Below are 12,602 nucleotides of genomic sequence, written 5' to 3'. Positions count from 1 at the left end.
GATGTCGCTGGGTGGGCGTGGACTGTATGATGGGCCTGGGTGGGTATGGACCAGGGGCGGACTGACAACTCATGGGGCCCCCGGGCAATAGGGGATCATGGGGTCCCTGTGTCCTTGCACACACTCAAAGCACACCCATAAAAGCCTATAAAAAGGTACCAGGGGCATTTCATGGGGCCCCCTATAGTGCCTGAGTGCTCGAATGGTCAGTACGTCCCTGGTATGGACTGCATGATGGCGCTGAGTGGGTGTGGACTGTATGATGGCGCTGGGTGGGTGTGGACTGTAGGATGGCGCTGGGTGGGTATGGACTGTAGGATGGCGCTGGGTGGGTATGGACTGTAGGATGGCGCTGGGTGGGTATGGACTGTATGATGGTGCTGGGTCCTGAGGTAAACTGAACGCAGGATTCTCAGGTTTGCAGACTGAGGAGCTCTTAAACGACTATTGTGAATGGAGAAAAGTGGATTATAATTTTTTCTGGGTTTTGTAACTCCTGGATTGGGTTGCGATTGGATTGAGTTTGGAGGCTTCAAAGAACCTTGGGAAGGATGAGGCCTCCAACCCTGCAGTTCATGGCACTAACCAGGAGAAATGAGATTCCCTGCCTAGAATCTACGGCTTGGGTCAGGGCAGCTTCCCAAGAGCGATGGGCGAGAGATGCAGATTTGCATGTGAGCACATGGGTGCTGAGTGATGGTCTGAGGAACCAGACCAAAGACAGAGGCTTGATGCCTGAGCATGAGAGAAAGCAGCTTGGGGTCATTTCTCTTTGCGTTTGAAGCGATCGTAGGAACCCTTCCGAGGGAAACCATTTTCTTTAATGTTCACTGTGGGCCAACAAGCTCTCAAGAACAGTATTTCCTGGCTGGAGTGAGTTCCCTGGAAATGTAGTACACCCGAGTGGAACCCCACAAATATCACATCTTATAGAGGGGTCATCTCCACTCCCACCAAGGGAGAGAGAAATATATGACTGCCTAGTCCATCGTTTCTCAGCCAGGTTTCCTTCAAAGGGTTCTAGGAGTTCCTCCAAAGGGTTCCTGAAGCAATGAACAATTTCTGTCTCTCAATAACTCTCATCCTCAAGAACCGTCTGGTAGTGTGACCCCAGCCTTGTGCTGAGTGTGTATGGATTGTATGTCCTCATGATCTGTAAGGGGGGCAGTCTTCCCACTGATGACGATGTTAGAATGTCTTTCTCCCACTGATATAAGGGGGTCCTTTTCCCATTGGTCACCAATGTAAGGGACCACTACACTGACCACTGATATAAGGGGGTCCTTCTCCCATCGGTCACTAATGTAAGGGATCACTACACTGACCACTGATATAAGGGGGTCCTTCTCCCATTGGGACCACTACACTGACTGTCACGGATCGCAAGCATACCCCCTATGAGTAAGTGCGGTTGCACGAAACGTGTCAGAGAGGAACTGCGGCACAGTGACGTTCTATTGCCGCCGGCACCCCTGGGGTCCCGGCGGCCAACTTACTTTCTTGTCTGGTCAGTATTGTGTTATTATACCCTTTTATGCTGGATGGAATAAACACACGCATGTTTAAGCAGTATCACGCTATTCTGGCCTCCTTTTCTCTCTGGGGCTCTTTGGTGAGCTTCCAACCACCTACAGAGCCAAGAGCAATAGGGGAACAGAGCCATGCATGACAGCTGAGGGTCCACAATGCAGAAATAGACCAGACCTTGCTTCAGATGAGTCCTGGAGTCATACCTTAAGAGGGGTTATCTCTTACATGCGCATATTGATTGTGCATCTGGTGAGTGCACAATCTTATACCAATTTTGGATATTGCCACATATCGTTTTTCTTGGTTATCACCGTGTGTCAACAGGGATCCATTTGATCCCCCACCTCACCCCACCTACTGGGAGATTGTGAACTGAGCACCTCTACCATATCAAATCACCCTATAAGGGACAGCATAAGAACTATATCTTGCCTGCGTTTTGCAGTTATACACCCTTGCACTTTGATATATAATTTTGTGTGTCATAGATTTTAAATGTTTCATTTGTTTTTATAAGCGCTGCACTCTTATCTGTATGTGAATTTTGGAGGTTGTTTTTGGTACCTTTTGTGTCCAGCAGCTTTTTTACCTTTAGCGCTCACTTATACCTATTTCACAAGGGACCACTACACTGACCACTGATATAAGCGGGTCCTTCTCCCATCGGTCACCAATGTAAGGGACCACTACACTGACCACTGATATAAGCGGGTCCTTCTCCCATTGGGACCACTACACTGACCACTGATATAAGGGGGTCCTTCTCCCATCGGTCACCAATGTAAGGGACCACTACACTGACCACTGATATAAGGGGGTCCTTCTCCCATCGGTCACCAATGTAAGGGACCACTACACTGACCACTGATATAAGCGGGTCCTTCTCCCATTGGGACCACTACACTGACCACTGATATAAGGGGGTCCTTCTCCCATAGGTCACCAATGTAAGGGACCACTACACTGACCACTTATATAAGGGGGTCCTTCTCCCATCGGTCACCAATGTAAGGGACCACTACACTGACCGATATAAGCGGGTCCTTCTCCCATTGGGACCACTACACTGACCACTGATATAAGGGGGTCCTTCTCCCATCGGTCACCAGTGTAAGGGACCACTACACTGACCACTGATATAAGGGGGTCCTTCCCACGTCTTTCGCCATCATCGCTCCGACACCCAATTCATTATTTCATTAATAAACGTTTTATTGAAATTTTACTTTAACAAGATTACAAATCAGGAAATCAGGATAGGCAGAAATCCGATTGGTCAAGAAGATCCCCTGTCTGGAATGTGGAGGCGGAGTCATTATTGATTGGCGTACAATACACGTGTTCCATTGTTATAACAAAGTATTGTAGAAAAGATCCCAACATAGACAATGGGAGAGGGGGTAATCCCAGATATGGAGGGGGGGAGGGGATAATCCCGAATATGGAGGGGGGAAGGGGATAATCCCGAATATGGAGGGGAGGGGTAATCCTGGATATGGAGTGGGGGAGGGGATAATACCAAATATGGAGGGGGGGAGGGGATAATCCCGAATATGGAGGGGGTAATCCCGGATATGGAGGGGGGGAGGGGATAATCCCGAATATGGAGGGTGGGGAGGGGATATTTACGGCCAGTCGGTGGCGCTGAAGATCATAGGAAATCACTGGATGAAATCAAGTCCAACATTTGTTACAGCTGATCGAACGATTCTCACATTTATCCAAATATTTCCAACAGACCTCAAAGTGTTTGCAAAATTTCCCACCACAAAATCCACTCAGCCAATGACAGGTGATGATTCCATTTTTATTCTTCTCCTGCCATCAATGGCCAACCTGGTTCCACACTTCATCCACGTCTTTGGTGACCTCTGACCTCCTTATGATGAGGATCAGCCATGGAGTATATCTGAGGTGTATATCAGGGTGTGCTTCTTCCCCACATGAGAACTGGGCTGTCCAGCAACATTCATCTAGAAGACATTTCCCGCACTCAAGGCACTAGTACACCTCCAGGGTTGTGTGGGACCCCTGCTGTACAGGAAGGCAGGACTACAGTGAGGAACATTTCCTTCACTCAGGACAGGAAAGTGGCTTCTCCCCCATGTGAGATCTCTGATGTCTGGAAAGGTAGGACTTATCTGAAAAACATGTCCCGCACACAGGGCAGGAATACAGCCTCTCCCCCGCGTGAGATCTCTGATGCCTGTAAAGATTAAACGTCTGCGAAAAACATTTCCTGCACTCAGGACAAGAATACGGCTTTATCTTCGTGTGAAACATTTGATGTGTGACAAGTCCTGATTTCTCCACAAAACATTTCCCGCACTCAGGACAGGAATAAGGCTTCTCCCCCGTGTGAGATCTCTGATGTCTGCAAAGATGGGACTTGATTGAGAAACATTTCCTGCACTCAGGGCAGGAAAAAGGCTTTTCCCCCGTGTGAGAACTTTGATGCGTGGCAAGCTCTGATTTTGTTGCAAAACATTTCTCGCACTCAGAGCATAAATATGGCTTCTCCCCCGTGTGAGACCTCTGATGCGTGACAAGATCTGACTTGTGCAAAACATTTCCCGCACTCAGAACAGGAATAAGGCTTCTCCCCTGTGTGTGATCTCTGATGCCTGTAAAGATGGGACTTGTATGAAAAAGATTTCCCACACTCAGGACAGAAATAGGACTTTTCCTCTGTGTGAGACCTTAGATGTCTGACAAGTTCTGATTTTTGTACAAAACATTTCCCGCACTCGGAACAGGAATATGGCTTCTCACCCGTGTGCAATCTCTGGTGTCTGCACAGATGTAAATTCCTTGAAAAACATTTCCCGCACTCAGGACATGAATATGGTTTTTCTCCCAAGTGAGACCTTGCATGTGTGCCAAGCTCTGATTTTTGTATAAAACATTTCCTGCACTTGGAACAGGAATATGGCTTCTCACCCGTGTGAGATCTCTGGTGTCTCCACAGATGTGAATTCGTTGAAAAACATTTCCCGCACTCAGGACAGGAATACGGCTTCTCCCCCGTGTGCAATTTCTTATGTCTGTAAAAATTGGACTTGTCTGAAAAACATTTCCTGCACATAGGACAGGAATGCGGCTTCTCCCCCATGTGAGATCTTTTATGCAGAATAAGATAGGATTTATAATGGAAACATTTCCCGCACTCAGCATAGGAGAACCTCTTCTCTGTTGGAAGGCTGGCCAGGTCCCTCACAGTCTGAGGGTCCTCAGGATATGAGGAATCCGATGGTCCATCTACACTGGGTGGTGCCGGATGGACATTGGAGGGAGCCGGGTTTTCTCCTGGACTATACTGTGTGATGTCCTCATCTTCTACTTTCCAGTCTGGAGACAAAGTGAGACAATCCTCTGAGGTTTTCCTCATCTCCCCGCCATGGACTAAAATACAAAGACAAAGAGGATTACTAGACAGGAGCTGATTGGTTGCCCCAAACCAGAACTCCGCCCACATCAGGCAGCTTGGGCTCTGAGGAGCTTACAATTCCATCCTCAAGGGAACTAGGAAATGGCTCCTCTGATCTCCTATCAGGTCATTTCTTTATTCATGGATCTTAGTCAGAGAGTGAGGAAACAACCAGAACTGTCTTTTATAGGAGGGACAGTGATGAGGGGATTATAGGACGAGGGTCCCCACCCCCTCTATTACTCATCGCCATCTTCCCAACACAAGAAGTACTGCACTTCCTGATTTAGTCCATGATTTAGTCATGAAGAACAGCGGGGCTGAGCCCCACCAGAGGTCAGAGAGTGAGGAAGGGGGGGAGAACAACCAAGATGAAGCTAGGACTGATCCTGAAGACCACCATCATTGGGTTATTGGCTCCTCCCCATCCTGAAGACCACCATCATTTAGGCATTGGCTCCTCCCCCATCCTGAAGAGCACCATTATTGGGTTATTGGCTCCTCCTCCATCCTGAAGACCACCATCATTGGGTTATTGGCTCCTCGCCCATCCTGAAGACAACCATCATTGGCTCCTCCCCCATCTTGAAGAGCACCATCATTGGGTAATTGGCTCCTCCCCCATCTTGAAGACCACCATCATTTGGGTATTGGCTCCTCCCCATCCAGAAGAGCACCATCATTGGGTTATTGGCTCCTCGCCCATCCTGAAGACCACCATCATTGGCCCTCCCCATCTTGAAGAGCACAATCATTGGGGTATTGGCTCCTCCCCATCTTGAAGACCACCATAATTTGGGTATTGGCTCCTCCCCCATCCAGAAGAGCACCATCATTGGGTTATTGGCTCCTCCCCATCCTGAAGACCACCATCATTGGGGTATTGGCTCCTCCCTCTTTGTTACAGAAACACATGCGCATGGCGACTTGGGGTAAAGAGGGAATGAGGGGGACTTACTTTGAACATATAAGACTGGCCATGGTACACTTTCACAGCCCGCACTACCCCTGGCCACCACTAGAGGGAGACTCCAATCCAGCTGGCTGACCACACACAGGCAGATACAAATCTTACATACAATCTGGACTATACTGTGTGATGTCCTCATCTTCTACTAAGGGTTGGGGAGCAGTCTAGCAATCACACACCCCCCTTCTAGGATTCCTCCAGCTATCCTATGAGCTAGAACTCTGGTGTCATTCACTCTTCCACTGTCCACACCAGACACACCCCCTCCCCACACACACCACATCGGACAACCCCTCTCCCCCACATTTAACACACACAAACGGTAGCTTGCCACCACTCAACAGTTTGTCCACAGACTGGTCTGCTTGGCCCCCACATACACACGGATCTCCATCTGGCAGATCTGCCACTTTACAATCTGCATGCACCCACCCACGCCAAACACACCCCCTCCCCCACATCGGACAACCCCTCCCCCCCACACCCGACACACACAAATGATAGCTTGCCACCACCCAACAGTTTGTCCGAAGACTGGTCTGCTGGGCCACCACACACACACGGATCTCCGTCTGGCAGATCTGCTACTTTACAATCTGCATGCAATCTGCCAACACACAGTGCAATGGCCTACAGATTGGCAATGAACTTAGACCGAGCACATAGACACTACAATACAACAATCTCTCTGGAGATATGAGCCCGAGCTTAGTACACAGAAGTCACTTATTAATTTTATGATTTAATATCCCGAAGGTGGCGGAGCCTAAAATATATACAAAGAAAAAGAATGACCAAAAAGACTCACAATTGGCTATTCGCTGTGAAAAAAAGGGAATAAAAACAGAAATAAAACTTTTACCAAGAGTTATCCTGCGACTGGAGCAAGTCAGAGAAAGTCTGGAAATGGATGTGGGCTGGACATTAGCCCTTAGCCAATCAAACCTGGGGGGGGGGGGTATTCCTGTCTCCGCCCACAGAGCATTCTGTGTTCTGAAGTGCCCAATCTCGAATGGGCCAGGAAAGGTTCTAATGGCTGGGTTGGGGGATAGGATTTACAACACCAGTGCATCGGTTCGATGGCGGCACTACTAATCACTGTTCAGCTGTCGCAATCAGGCGCCATATAACCGTTTTGTGCATTTCTCCGGGATTCTACAAGGGCTACAAATACAGTTTTACATGTAGATGGAGCCTGTGTCCAATCAGAAGGAAGGATTTTCACGCTCTCACTAATATTTTAGCTTTTATGAGAGATTAAATATGTTCTGATCTGTCGATAAAAATCAAAGCTGGCAGACAGTGCGCCCCGCACTGACTCATGTAGCTGAAATGGGCCCAAGACTCATCCCCCGGGTGTCTAGGTGAAGAAACACGTCTATAATTAAATTCAACATGTTACTACCAGCTGAACCCCAGAACCTCCATAAATCCAGTCTAGAGATATAAATTGTGTCTGCAGCACAGAGAAGGAAGATTATCCGAGAGAAATCCAGGAATACAGGACGGGGAACACAGCTCAGGAAAGTGATATCACCCTGCCCCCGCCCTACTCTGGACCAATCAGTGAGCAGTATGGGTGGAGGAATGGATTTAGTGTTCATGACCCACCTGTGCTGATCTCTGTAGGAGTGTCCTCCTCTATAAATGTCCCCGTTATTCCATCCTCCTCCATAGACTGCTGATCATCCCTCACATACGCCTCTTATTCTTCTGATTTCACCTCAACTTTTATATCTGTCAGATCTTCACCCTAAACTAAGAGAAGGAGAGAAAATAACATTTGTAAAAAAAGAGTTAAACTTGTCATATTAAATACTGAAAACAAAATCCACAGATTGTCTCCACAAGTCCATGTTCTAGATGCTCTGACCTACCAACCTTGTAACAGTGAGGGATGGTGTGATCTTCCTGTGTGGAATCCCGGGAATACAGAGGACAGGGACATCTCTTTGGTGGGTTCCCATGACTGGATCCATCTACCTGATGATGGTGAGGGATGGTGTGACCTTCCTGTGTGGAATCCCAGGAATACAGAGGACGGAGACATTTCTCTGGTGGGTTCCTGTAGCTGGATGACTCCACCATGGTGTCCTAGTACAGATCTTTGTGTCCTTCTGGAATCTCTGACTCCTCCATCACTCCATACTCCTCCTTTTTTATCTCTTCTTTAACCTCAACTGTAGAATCTCTCAGGTTTCCACTCTGAATATATAATAAAAATGACATCAATGGTAACAATGCAGATAATGTACAGATCCTAATGATACTATCAGTGATTGTTCCTCATCTACCTGATGATGGTGAGGCATGGTGTGACCTTCCTGTGTGGAATCCCGGGAATACAGAGGACGGGGACATCTCTCTGGAGGGTTCCCATGACTGGATCAATCTACCTGATGATGGTGAGGGATGGTGTGACCTTCCTGTGTAGAATCCCAGGAATACAGAGGACGGGGACATCTCTCTGGTGGGTTCCCATAACTGGATCCATCTGTAGGAAACACACACACTGACTGAATCCATTGTTTCTATGTGTTTATCAGATGATGGGGGATCTATGTGGACCCTCCGTACTGCTCTCTCCTTTCCAATAAAGTCTCCTCTTACCCGGTGATGTGAGGGGTGGCTGATTGTCCATCATGACGTCCTTGTAGAGGTCCTTGTGTCCTTCTAAATACTCCCACTCCTCCATGGAGAAATAGACAGTGACACCCTGACACCTTATAGGAACCTGACACACACAAAGATACAGTCACCATCCAGACACATCCCTTGTCTGTTACTGGAGAATGTCCCAGAATTCCCGGCACCGCTCACCTCATCTGTCAGCAGCTCCATCATCTTCTTGGTGACTTCTAGAAACTTCTGCATGTTGTGTCTCTCAGGGTTTAGGGAGTCACATGGAGGCACTGTGATGGTCATATAATCACCTGACTTGAGTGGAGGAAATATCTGTATTGGGGAACCAATAGGAATATCATGTTAGACTCCCAGAATCCTCCTCACCTCTCCGATCAGGTCTGTGTTTTATTAATAGAGATGAGAGTGATGTCATGTGACCTCCCAGAATCCTCCTCACCTCTCCGGTAAGCAGGTAGATGATCTCCAGGGTGAGGTTTAGTATACTTTTAGTCATGTGACTGAGGTCCTCCTCCATCTTCATTTTTGTCATTTTAGAAATGAGATCCCCACCTAGTGGAGCTCAGAGGAACTGCAGCCCCGAGTGTGACCCCGGCCTTGTGCTGGGTATTTACTGTATGTCCTCATAGAGGGGTCACCTCCACTCCCACCAAGGGGGACAGAAATATTTGACTGCCCAGTCCAGCCTTTCTCAGCCAGGGCTCCTCCAAAGGGTTCTAGGGGTTCCTTGAACATTTTCTGTCTCCCAGTAACAGCTGGTATTAAAGATCTGTAAGGAAGGTAGTATCTCTGCTTTATAACAAGGTAAGAATGCCTTTCTCCTACTGACCACTGATATAAGGGGGTCCTTCTCCCATTGGTCACCAATGTAAGGGACTACTACACCGACCACTGATATAAGGGGGTCCTTCTTCCATTGGTCACCAATGTAAGGGACCACAACACTGACCACTGATATAAGGAGGTCCTTCTCCCATTAGTCACCAATGTAAGGGACCACTACACTGACCACTGATACAAGGGGATCCTTCTTCCATTGGTCACAAATGTAAGGGACCACTACACTTACCACTGATATAAGGGGGGCCTTCTCCCATTGGTCACCAATGTAAGGGACCACTACACTGACCACTGATATAAGGGGGTCCTTCTTCCATCGGTCACAAATGTAAGGGACCATTACACTGACCACTGATATAAGGGGGTCCTTCTTCCATCGGTCACTAATGTAAGGGACCACTACACTGACATAAGGGGGTCCTTCTTCCATCGGTCACAAATGTAAGGGACCACTACACTGACGACTGACATAAGGGGGTCCTTCTCCCATTGGTCACGAATGTAAGGGACCACTACACTGACCACTGATATAAAGGGATCCTTCTTCCATTGGTCACAAATCTAAGGGACCACTACACTGACCACCGACATAAGGGGGTCCTTCTTCCATTGGTCACAAATCTAAGGGACCACTACACTGACCACTGACATAAGGGGGTCCTTCTTCCATTGGTCACCAATGTAAGGGACCACTACACTGACCACTGATATAAATGTAATGGACCACTACACTGACCACTGATATAAGGGGGTCCTTTTTCCATCGGTCACCAATGTAAGGGACCACTACACTGACCACTGATATAAGGTTGTCCTTCTCCCATCGGTCACCAATGTAAGGGACCACTACACTGACCACTGATATAAGGGGGTCCTTCTCCCATCGGTCACCAATGTAAGGGACCACTACACTGACCACTAGGGACACGGTCCTGGTTTTTTTGTTAGAGATAAAGGATGAGCCAGCAGGTCCAAATGAATGTTGGCTTTTCTGACCCCTTGGTTGGCGGGAGCCGAGCATCTTATATAGAAGCATCTTCTATACTTGGCACCTTTCCACTGTCGCTGGTTTCTAAGGAAGCCTCGAGTGCTTGCAATCACCGTGTCCATAGGAACAACTGATGTCACTGCCACATAAGCAAATGGGCGAGAATAGCAGTGACATCACTGACCAAAGATGGCCTCTGCTCATGTTTGGCCAATGATGTCACCACCATCCCCACCCCTGCCTTTATATAGCTGATGACAGCTCAGGAAGCTGCTAGTGTTATCATTGGGTACTCCATATTCAAAGGGGTGGGGAGAGCGGTGACATCACTGACCAAAGATGGCCAATGGTGATGATTGGCCAATGATGTCACCACCAGCTGATGCCAGCTCAGGAAGCTATTCAGCTAGTGTCACCATTGAGTACCCCATACTCGTTCACATGGTGGTGAGGTATCTGGGGGACCCCCTATGATTTAGGAGGGTTTCCAGATTCCAATAAGCCCCTCGCTCACAGGTCCCAACCACCAACCAAGGTTGTGGAGATGAGGCCCCTGTCATCACCAACATGGGGACAAAATGCTTTGCCAGGGAAAGACCCCACATGGCAGGGTGCCCTCTCCTTTGATAGAATGAAGCCTGGTATGGTGCACTCCGGTTCCCCTCCTTTCCTGGCCAGCCAGGCTGTAAGCTCAGATCAGGGTCTGGTATAGATTTCTTGGGGGACCTCATACTTTTTTTTTTATCTAGTTGCCCAGGAAATTAGCATTTTTCATTTGCTTCCCGTTGATATCAGTGGGCTTCAGGTTTGGCATCTTAATCTCTTAGAAGTTCACCGAACCCTGCTGTATCCGAGAACAGGGCAGTTCGGCTCATACCAAAATTCATACCAGATCGTTGGGGTTTAGTATGAATTTTAAGGGTTAACTCCACACAAAACACCAAAAAAAGGTGAGGGATCCCCCCCCCCAAAATCCATCCTAGGCCCTTATACAAGTCCAGGAACTCCCAAGTTCCATCGGTCTTGAGTTGTGGACTGTTCCAGACGTCATCAGGACCCATAGACCAGGAACCCCCATGTTCCATCGGTCTTGAGTTGTAGACTGTTCCAGATGTCATCAAGCACCGAGCATGACCCATAGTCCAGGAACTCCCATGTTCCATCGGTCTTGAGTTGTGGACTGTTTCAGACATCATCAAGCCCCAAGCAGGACCCATAGACCAAGAACCCCCATGTTCCATCGGTCTTGAGTAATGGACTGTTCCAGATGTCATCAAGCACCGAGCATGACCCATAGTCCAGGAACTCCCATGTTCCATCGGTCTTGAGTTGTGGACTTTTCCAGATGTCATCAAGCACCGAGCATGACCCATAGTCCAGGAACTCCCATGTTCCATCGGTCTTGAGTTGTGGACTGTTCCAGACGTCAACAAGACCCAAGCAGGACCCATTGACCAGGAACTCCCACGCTCCATCGGTCTTCAGTTGTGGACTGTTCCAGATGTCATCAAGCAACGAGCATGACCCATAGTCCAAGAACTCCCATGTTCCATCGGTCTTGAGTTGTGGACTGTTCCAGACATCATCAAGCACCGAGCATGACCCATAGTCCAGGAACCCCCATGTTTCATCGGTCTTGAGTTGTGGACTGTTCCAGACGTCAACAAGACCCAAGCAGGACCCATTGACCAGGAACTCCCACGCTCCATCGGTCTTGAGTTGTGGACTGTTCCAGATGTCATCAAGCACCGAGCATGACCCATAGTCCAAGAACTCCCATGTTCTATCGGTCTTGAGTTGTGGACTGTTCCAGACATCATCAAGCACCGAGCATTACCCATAGTCCAGGAACCCCCATGTTTCATCGGTCTTGAGTTGTGGACTGTTCCAGACGTCAACAAGACCCAAGCAGGACCCATTGACCAGGAACTCCCGCGCTCCATCAGTCTCGAGTTGTGGACTGTTCCAGATGTCAACAAGCCCCAAGCAGGACCCATAGACCTGGAACAATCCACCTCTGGACCGTGGGGGAGTGCCGTTTTCCAATGGAACAAAGGATCAGTTGAGTATAAACTTTCTCCTCACCCAAAGATGAGCTGCTGACCCGTGCAGGGTGGCCACAGCCCCATTTCATGGGAAAACATGTTTTTTTGCCCAGAGTTGGGCTTTCCCTCAATGGTTGGTTTAATTAGCTCATGTTCTTC

The 12,602-nt window shown here is 48.4% G+C and overlaps 1 pseudogene across 1 annotated transcript; it reads right to left on the bottom strand.

Annotated features, from left to right (window-relative positions):
- Window positions 1-2,717: 2,717 nt before the first annotated feature.
- LOC149465077 (uncharacterized) lies at window positions 2,718-8,416 on the bottom strand (annotated as a pseudogene). The gene is made up of 4 exons (XR_016312249.1): window positions 8,222-8,416; window positions 7,809-8,132; window positions 7,539-7,680; window positions 2,718-4,932 (listed from the first exon to the last, which is right to left on the bottom strand). The product of XR_016312249.1 is annotated as an uncharacterized LOC149465077 (transcript).
- Window positions 8,417-12,602: the final 4,186 nt, after the last annotated feature.

The sequence above is a fragment of the Staurois parvus genome, unplaced genomic scaffold (assembly GCF_062004578.1).
Source record: "Staurois parvus isolate SC_StPar_1 unplaced genomic scaffold, SC_StPar_1.0 ptg000144l, whole genome shotgun sequence".
Lineage (NCBI taxonomy): Eukaryota > Metazoa > Chordata > Amphibia > Anura > Ranidae > Staurois > Staurois parvus.
This window is presented reverse-complemented; position numbering and strand designations above follow the sequence as displayed.